At 43.9% G+C, this 9,906-nt stretch overlaps 1 long non-coding RNA gene across 1 annotated transcript; it reads left to right on the top strand.

Annotated features, from left to right (window-relative positions):
- Positions 1–6,790: 6,790 nt before the first annotated feature.
- LOC133571794 (uncharacterized) lies at positions 6,791–9,630 on the top strand. The gene is made up of 3 exons (XR_012048595.1): positions 6,791–7,342; positions 7,531–7,872; positions 8,114–9,630. It is a non-coding gene; the product is annotated as an uncharacterized lncRNA (long non-coding RNA).
- Positions 9,631–9,906: the final 276 nt, after the last annotated feature.

Genomic DNA, 9,906 nt, shown 5'->3' with positions numbered 1-9,906 from the left:
TGAATACGATAACTGCCGTCCAGTTGTTTCATTTGCAAGTATGACAATGAGTTGCAATTATAGTTGCAAGTCCAAGACGTTAGATGGCAGTAGTGTATAGTTTATGGTGTTTTTTTTTTTTTTGCTGCACCCTAAAAAGTGTTAATACTGTTGCTATTGTATTTATTATTAGACATTTATGAGTCTCAAGAACTGCCTAACATTCAGTTGCAATTACAGTTGCACGTCCAAGACATTAGAGGGCAGTAGTGTATAGTTTATGGTGTGTTGGTTAGTCAGTTCGGTATTTGCCCAATCTAGTCTTTTGTTGCTCCCTAAAAAGTGTTAATACTCTAAGTATTGCACTTATTACACACCAGCTGCATGATTGTAACATGCATCTTAGTGGTTGTTTTCATTAACACATTTGCAGGTGTTGAATTCGCCATGCAAAATCCTGAATGCTAATCAGTAGCATATAAATAGTAAAGCCATTGTGTATTAGCATTAAGCTAGTGCAGTTTTGGAAAAGTGGAGCCTTGCTCTACTGGAGCGTTGGAGCGTTTTTTGAATTGATTTCTGTCAAGTTATGTTTTGTTTGTTTGTTTTCTCCCCTAACTTGAAAAGGGTTTTGACTTTTTGACCCGGGGTTACACTGGGACTTCACTCTTTTTTTTAATCCAATGATGAGACAAATCTCTGTTTCTCCTTTTATTTTGGACTAGATTGTCTCTTTTTTCCCATCAAAGAGTTATAAGGTGAAAATCCTTTGGAAAAGGTGGACAAATACAAAAGCAATTAGGGACCAATATAAACAAATGACAATAAATAATTTTTTAAAGTAAAAGTGTTTCCAAAAGTTAGATTTGGCATTTAAGCATTTAACAACCACTTGGCAATTAAAATAAATTCAACATATCAAATCAAACATCAAAATAATATAAGTCATCTCACCGTCAGAAACCCTGGTCTCTGTAAACAGATAGGCACTACTGCATTTGGCAAATTCTCCTAGAGCAGTGTTTGTTGGCCTGAAGTCTGAGCTGGAGCTGCAGACTTAAAAGGAGTGGATTTGATTGCTTCAGGTGAGAGCCTTCCTGGTTACTGATGGTCTTCAGCTGTTGGGAAATGTCTGTAATTCCAGTTCTGTCCTCTGGGGAGGAAATGGGAGCCAAACTGACATTTGGACATGAGGCCCTTCTGTTTGGGTGAAGGCTTTGGCCTTATGTAGAGTTTGCCAAAACAATTTCTATGATGGCATTGAACATTGCAACATTACCTGGAGGTCGTTTGGCTGAGTCCGCTCTCAGTACTGCTGGAGTGATCGCCGCGCGCCAAAGTGCCGAAGTCGTGCTGAGTCGGCAAACGGGCATGATGTTATCCGCAATCCAGGTATCGTAACATGGCACAGTTGGATTCTACGTGAATCAATGCTTGCATGGTATGACCGGCGAGATTCGGTCGGTGCCAAAAAAGTAGGGGTTTTGGTACCCAAACCCTAGTGCAAACAGTCAACCGTAGTCTGACGCTGTTTTTTTTATTTTTTATTGCCGACGATAAATTAAATTCCAATCCTCTCTCTTGCACAAGTCTCCCCTCTTTAGGGCGCTATTTTTATTCATTTATTTATTTTGTTCCATAATAGCGCCGCTGTAGTGGCTGCTGTTGGCAGGAGCTCTGTGCTCTTGTGTCATCCTTTTGTGTCCCCTCTTGTTCTTATGTGTTTTTTGGTTTTTTTTGCCTTTTGGTTCGGGACTCTCTGTGTGACAAGGGGTGGCACTTTTGTGACTTCTTCTGTGCTTTTTTCTTTTGTGAACTTCTGGATCTGCCTCCCGGGAGCCTTTTGGCCATGGAGACCAGCTACTGGGTCTCTGCCACACCAGAGTCAGTTTGGAGAGACTGGAGGAGATGCGGATGAAGAGGCAGGGCACTGAGCGCCGGGACGGACACGCTTCACAGTGTCTAGGCTGAATGAGCAGGTATCGGACACCTCGGTCTCCTTGGACGTATCCTCGCTCATCCATACGGATTGGACACTGGCCGAGAGTTGGTGGGCGGCCGAGGGTGGAGTCGGCTCTCTTGGTTGCTCCTGTCTCTGGCCATGCTCCCTCCAACCCAGCAGACGATGGCGTGGAACACCGCAGTGTATATGTTTTTTGTTGTTGTTGTTGTTGTTGTTTTACTTTTGTGGCTTTGTGTAGAAGTGGCACTGCTGGAGTGGCAGCTGGTTGCATCAGCTCTGCTCTTTTAATGTCTTTAATGTCCTTCATGTTCTTTGATGTTTCCCTCTTACACACATGTTTATGTGTGCTATGGCTATGAGTTTTTTTCCTCTCTTGGCCTCAGTCTGGACCCTCTCTCAAGGGGCCCAGGCTTAGACCATACTTGCCAACCCTCCCTTATTTTCCGGGAGACTCCCAAAATTCAGCGCCTCTCCCGAAAACCTCCCGGGACAAATTTTCTCCCGAAAATCTCCCGAAATTCAGGCGGAGCTGGAGGCCACGCCCCCTCCAGCTCCATGCGGACCTGAGTGACGTGTTGACAGCCTCTTCTCACGTCCGCTTTCCCACAATGTAAACAGCCTGCCTGCCCAATCACGTTATAACTGTAGAATGATCGAGGGCGAGTTCTTGGTTTCTTATGTGTGTTTATTGTTAGGCAGTTTCATTAACGTCCTCCCAGCGCGGTAACAACACACAACAACAGCAGTCAAGTCTTCGTCTACCGTAAAGCAGTTGGTCTGCCGTAAACAGCAATGTTGTGACACTTTTAAACAGGACAATACTGCCATCTACTGTACATGCATATGTGACCCACCCATAATGTGTCACATTTTTGTGTTGATTTATTTATTTTATTTTGTGGTTTGAATTCGTTTTTGGAGCTGTCATTACACATTTATCAGTATTCACATTGGTCAGTAGGGGGCAGTAGGGCGTTTCTTCCCAATTGAATGCTATCACCTGCAGACCGGAAGTGTCTTGTCATTCTGATGAGAGCGACCAGTCTGTGAACAATTGAAACGTCCTGTGTGCTTTTTCCTCCTGTATAACAGGTTAGTTTTGGTGAATCAACTCACTGAATAATATCCATGTGATCTTTATAAGTTTAAGTACACATTCTGATGGTGGAGCCTAACTCTAAAGTGTTTGTGAGTTGTAGTTTGTATTTGTGAATGAATCCAGTGCACAGCTGCAGTAATCAATACAAAAAGGCGATGTGAGTGCGCAATGTTTATATAGGGACTTCTGATCCTAATCCAAACTCCCAAATTAGAGCTCCTGTTTTCTTATTGATTTTATAATGTATATTTGTATAATGTGTGTGTTCTGAAATAGTGACAGAGAATAGAACAAGGATGGACAATTCAACCCTTAACTCAACAATGAGTAGATGAGTGTTATGTGTGTGTATATGCGTAAATAAATGAACACTGAAATTCAAGTATTTCTTATATATATATATATATATATATATATATATATATATATATATATATATATATATATATATATATATATATGTAATAATATATATACATATATATATATATAGCTAGAATTCACTGAAAGTCAAGTATTTCTTATATATATATCTTAACCACGCCCCCAACCACGCCCCCCGCCCCACCCCCGACCACGCCCCCCACCCCCCACCTCCCGAAATCGGAGGTCTCAAGGTTGGCAAGTATGGCTTAGACTGAATTTTTTCTCTCTCACCCCCTCCATCCCCAGCGTTTACCTGTTTCTCACCTTTTTTGTAAGGGGCGCCAGAAGTTGGCAGACCCGTCAGTGATCCTGTTCTGTCTCCCTGTAATGTTTGTCTGCTTGAATGGGATTGTTCTGAAAATCTTAATTTCCCCTCGGGGATTAATAAAGTATTTCTGAGTCTGATTCTGGTTCTGATACATTCACAAACACGGGAACTCTGAACATCGACAATCGGTCTGCGCTCTCAGAGGGCTTTTCTACCTATTCTAGGTAACTTTTTTTGTGTGATCGTTGCAGCCTAAAAGTAGACATGGCAGTAACAGCACATACTCCCAGCTCATTGTCAAACGACTGTACTATTTTGATTCTCTCACAATAGTAATAATTCTTTATAATTACAGAAAGAAACACCACCAAAGGCTTTCTTATTGTCCGCTCTGTACAAGTTGCAGACATTCTCCGTGTATGTTTTATGCTTGAAAAATGTTTGTTCATCTCAAACATTAATTAATATTCCAGCACGTTAAGAACATTTTTGAACAGTCAATAGCGCTAATTTTTTCTTTTGTAAATATGAGATGTTGAGAGATTATCATCACACTTCAACAACTCTAACATGAAGACGCTGCCTCTTTGCTAGGTCAGCGTTGCAAATGAGAAGCTGCGCTTATTTGTCTTATGCTGGATGGTAAATAGGAGATGAGGACGTCAATGTGGTGAACATTTTTTATATAGTACATTACCCAGAAGGCTTAGCACAGTAGACAGGGACAGGAAGATATGTACTGGTTATTATACAAATAGGTAGGGATGGGCACTGAATGTGGTTAATTTTTTGGCACCGACCGAATCTGTCACGGTGGGTAAAACTGGTGGACCCAAATGCAGGAAAGACAAGCAGAATTAAAGTTCAAGAGTTATTATTAATAAAACCAGAGGGAAAGGAGGTAGCTCTTAGTCTTTGGCTTTGCAGTCCAGGAGAGCACACTGAGGCTAGCAGGCTGAGGCTAGCAGGCTGTGGCTAGCAGGCTGAGGCTAGCAGGCTGAGCAGGCACACACGGCAGGTGGGGGACTGAAGGCAGAGGGAAAAAACAGGGGTAGAATAAGGAGCCAAAAAACACAAAAATGGCAGATTCACAAGATTATCAAAAGTGCTGGAATTCAAGAACAAACGGGCAAGAAGCGTTACCACATGTAGAAAGGTGAAACGATCTGACGATCGCGCCGAGTGAGGTCCAAACATTTGTAGACTGCAGGTGATGAGTTGATGGCAGGCAGGTGAGTGATTAGGGTGCTGGGATCAGCTGTGCCAGGCTGAGAGCTGGAGCCACGCCTACGCCCAAAACACGCCCACTCTCCCAAAGACACACAGAGACAACAGACAGAGACTGTGACAGTGCCCCCCCCTCAAGGAACGCCTCCAGGCAATCCCCCAGGCTTGCCCGGGTGACTGCGGTGAAAGGCCAAGATGAGGGAAGGGTCCAGGATGAAGCTACGTGGCACCCAGCAACGCTCCTCAAGTCCATACCCCTCCCAGTCCACCAGGTACTGCAGACCTCTACCCCGACGGCGCACATCCAGCAGCCGCCGGACTGTGTAGGCTGGGTGGTCGTCGATGACACGGGGGGGGGGGGGGGGGGTATCAGGGGGAGACAGTGGACTGGTCGAAACAGGCTTCAGTTGGGAGACATGGAAGGTGGGATGGACTCTCCAGCGTGCAGGTACTTTGAGCTTATCTACTGTTGGATTGATGATGGAAATGATTTCATAAGGGCCAACATACCGGGGTGCAAGTTTCTTTGAGTCCACATTCAGGGGAAGGTCTCTAGAGGAAAGCCACACCTGCTGACCTGGCTGGTATACAGGTGCCGGACTTCGGTGTCGGTCAGCATACGGACGATTTCGGTCCACAGAGCTGAGGAGGGCAGCACGAGCATCTTTCCACACCTTGCGGTAACGCCGCATCTGAGCCTGGACTGAAGGTACGGAGATGTCATCCTCCTCAGCAGGAAACAACGGAGGTAGGTACCCTAAGGATACCTCAAATGGTGACACTCCCGTGGCCGCACAGGGTAATGAGTTGTGGGCATACTCAACCCATACCAGGTGGGTGCTCCAGGAGGAGGGGTTCTTAGCAACGACACATCGGAGGGCCGCTTCTAGGTCTTGATTTGCCCGTTCCGTTTGCCCATTAGACTGAGGGTGATAACCCGAAGTCAGACTCACAGTGGCTCCAATGGCCCGACAGAAAGCCTTCCAAACCTCCGAAATAAACTGAGGCCCTCTATCCGAGACCACATCTGAAGGAATTCTATGAAGACGGAACACATGCTGGACCATGAGGTTGGCTGTTTCCAGGGGCGTGGGGAGTTTGGGTAGAGCCACGAAATGCACTGATTTGGAAAATCTGTCCACTATAGTGAGGATAACAGAATTTCCCTGAGAAGGCAGAAGGCCAGTGACAAAGTCCAGTGAAATATGAGACCAGGGGCGGCTTGGGACTGGCAAGGGATGGAGTAGGCCAGCAGGTGGTCGATTGGAGGATTTTCCACGGGCACACACAGTACAGGCAGACACGAAGGCACGGGTATCAGCATCCATGGTAGGCCACCAAAAGTGTCGCTTGAGGAGAGTCATGGTGCGGCCAACTCCTGGGTGGCAGGCAAACAGGGAAGTGTGTGCCCACAGAAGAACCTGTGAATGTACAGCGTCAGGCACAAAGAGGCGGTTATCAGGACCATTACCCGGGTCTGGTTGGTCTTGCTGAGAAAAAAGGTTAAGTCGCTACCTTATGACAAAAATGATTTACGACCTAGCTGTCAAAAATGATTTACGACCTAGCTGTCAAAAATGATTTACGACCTAGCTGTCAAAAATGATTAATGACCTAGCTGTCAAAAATGATTAATGACCTTGGGGTCAAAAGGTCAAAGGGGGTAGGGTTATGGAAAGGTCAGAGGGAGGGGGACCAGGGGGGATACACCTTGTGTCAGAAATGATTAATGACCGTGATACACCTTGTGTCAGAAATGATTGATGACCCTAGAAGAGGTGGTGGGGTTATGGAAAGGTCAGAGGGAGGGGGGTATGAGGAGTCCCACGAGTCCCGCAGCCGGCCTTGTGAGCCCCGACAGAGACATGGGAGGAGTGGTGGAGAAAAGTTGGAAAAGTGGTCAAAAGTCCTCAAAATGTTCAAAAATCACACGCACGCACGCACACACATACGCACACACACAAAGTCTCACTTTGATACACTCTTGTGCGTGAAAATAACCAGATACATGCTGAAAAACATATTTAAAAGCTGGAAAAACTCTGGTAGAGCACACTCTTCAGAGGGTTTTGAGAATGAGGGGTAACTATTATTTTTTTTTACTGATTGCAATATATCTGTTTAGAGTTTATATAATAACAAGTATTTATTCTAAATAAAAACAGTTAAACACCGCGTCAAAATTCACGCTCAGCAGAGGGATGTTCTAGGGGAACCTTCATCCATTTTGCGTAAGTACTGGTTATTTTTTACATTGTTTTATTACCTCTGTTTTACAACGTTATTGGTATATTTTATTAGACGATGATCTAGTCGACGCAGAAGTAAGAGACGACGAGCTTTGTTTGATTGATCTTACAAAGTTGGAAAACGACTAGCGGTGAGTTTAAACTATTGATTTGTTTTATATTATTTGTAATCATTATTTTGTTTTATAGAGGGGATGTGGGAAGATTCTAAAGAGATCTCTTTTTCACAATCACAGTTTGATGAGTCAAATGATTTTCAATTTACAAGAAAAAACATACATTATACAATATATATATATATATATATATTTACTTACAGATGTTTCTTTTACGCCTCTGGCACGATGGTTGGTCTTAACCGAACGTTCGACGGCATCACACCTCCCGCCAAAACGTTCCGAAGAAGTCTATATTGAAGACCAGCTTGCGGAGGATGAGGCGGAGGAGGAAGTTTTAAACCCGCAAAAGACTCCTGCCGTTGAAGAATTGTTTCCGGACAAAATTGTCGAAAAAGACGTCGAATGTCCCTCCGTTGAAGACTTGCTTGCTGCGGGCGAGAAGGCTTTTCTCCCGGTAAAGAGTCCAGAGGAGGCCGCCGTCGAAGGCTTGCTCAGGGACAACATCATCGAAAAAGACGGCGAAAGTCCTACATGCTCCCGCTGTAAGTTATTTTTGTTTTCTGTATGTTCTTCCTTAAAGCTCCGGAGTTTTGAGGAGCTCCTCACACTAACCCGTCTTTTGCACAAATGAATTTCGCGCTCAGAGAAGTAGGCGGGGTTTGATTCCGGAGGTGGGGGTTTGTTTCCGGGTGCGATTGTGAGAGTGTTGAGTGAAAACGACAGCGCCACATGCGGTTAAAGTCGATCATGTTTTTTATTTTTTTTATTTAATTTTTTTTACAGGCGGTAAGAAGAAGCGGAAGAGGAAGAGTTGAGAGCCGAGCAGACTGGAGCAAAAAAGACAACGGATCAAACAACACTACAAGATACTGGCTCGTACCTTTGAGATGCTGTCTGACATTGTTTAATACATGTTTGATTGATATAACTGCTTTATAATTTTTTATTTTTTTTATTTTGTTTTAGAGAAATAGAATGGCCGACAAAAACATTGTAGTTTCGCCCGAATTAGTGGAGGATGACGGAGAAATAGAAAACGAAAACGTTCCTAATCATCATTTAGAATCAAATAAAGGGGTAGAACGTGATTCACAGTTTTTCAATCCTTTACAACAAGCGCTATGTCATGTAGAATCAAATAACCAAGCAGAATGTGATTCGAACTTTTTTCATTCTTCACACACTGCAATTTATCATTCAAACTGGAAATCAAACTATAACCCGTCTTTGCAAGATACTCATAATGGATTAAATTTAAACACAAACACAGACGCACACACACAACCGCAGCAACAGGGAGATTTGGAGGGTGAAGGGGTACAACCACAGGGTGGCATGGTGGGGGTGCAGCAGCAGAGGACAGCTCATGACCATCCAAATTTAAATGAGACCCAGAGAGGTGAGGGTTTAAATGTCTTGAGACGTGAAGTGTTTAACAATGTTGAGTTAAAAAGTGTTTTACCTTTTCCTCAAAACAGCGGTGTAACAGATTACGCCACATTTTACCGTCGAGTCATGGGGAACCTTGAAAACTTGACAAATAGGGTCGTTGAGGAGGCTAGACCCAACGACATTGTTCAATTAGAGTTTATCGGTGACAGGGCGCGAAAACACGCTTCATTTACGTTTCAAAACGATGGCGGGGAAGTAATGAATGCTTTTCAAAACGTGCTAGACCTGCTGGTACAATCAAACGCTGAAATTATGAACGACGACGAAATACAGGTAGTAGTTCAAGTGATACATAATCCTAGAGGCGGTGTTAGAAGAAAAGCCGAAACCCTTTTGGAACATGAACTCTACAAAAAGAAAGCTCGCTATCTGTATAAACCAAACAACGTGAATAATCATCTCTGTTTTGCCATCAGCCTAGCCCATCTGATTCATCCCGAATTTACGGATAGTCAGGCTGTGCTGGAGGCTAAACAAATACAGAGAAAAGCGGGCTTAGACGATCAAACCCCCGTCACTTTCAGTCATATTCATGCGTTTGAAAAAGTCGTGCGACGTAAAATTGTCATACTGTACAGAGAAGAGGATCAACGCCCCTTCTCGCTGTTTGAGACAGATTCCCCTAAATCAGATAATCCGTTGTATTTGTATTTATCTCAAAATCATTACAACGGTATCATCAACATTAAAGGATTTTTGTCAAAACCGCACGTTTGCCACTACTGCTACAGAGGGTACATCAAAGCCAACAGACACAAATGCGACGGTCATTGCGTGGTCTGTACAATTCCCGACTGTGTAAAAATAATGACAAAATCAGTCTTTTGCCAGGATTGCAACATGTGGGCACGTACACCTACATTATGCAGGGGAGTAAAGTTCTCTGTTTTGAAGACCGTGATTTTAGGCTAAAATACATTGACTCGGTTTTCTTTCTTATCATGCCACTCAGTGCCATGCCTAAAGCGTTGGGACTCGATGATTGCTGGTCCAAGGGGTATTTTCCTCACAAATTTAGTTCGGAGGAACATTTAAACTTTTTAGGAAAATACCCCCCAATCAGCAATTACGGAGTAGAACGCATGACGGCCGACGAGCGGGACAAGTTTGAGACGTGGTATCGT

The sequence above is a fragment of the Nerophis lumbriciformis genome, linkage group LG29 (assembly GCF_033978685.3).
Source record: "Nerophis lumbriciformis linkage group LG29, RoL_Nlum_v2.1, whole genome shotgun sequence".
NCBI classification, from domain to species: Eukaryota; Metazoa; Chordata; class Actinopteri; order Syngnathiformes; family Syngnathidae; genus Nerophis; species Nerophis lumbriciformis.
The sequence above is the reverse complement of the archived record's forward strand: the minus strand, read 5'-3'. Positions and strand labels throughout refer to the sequence as shown.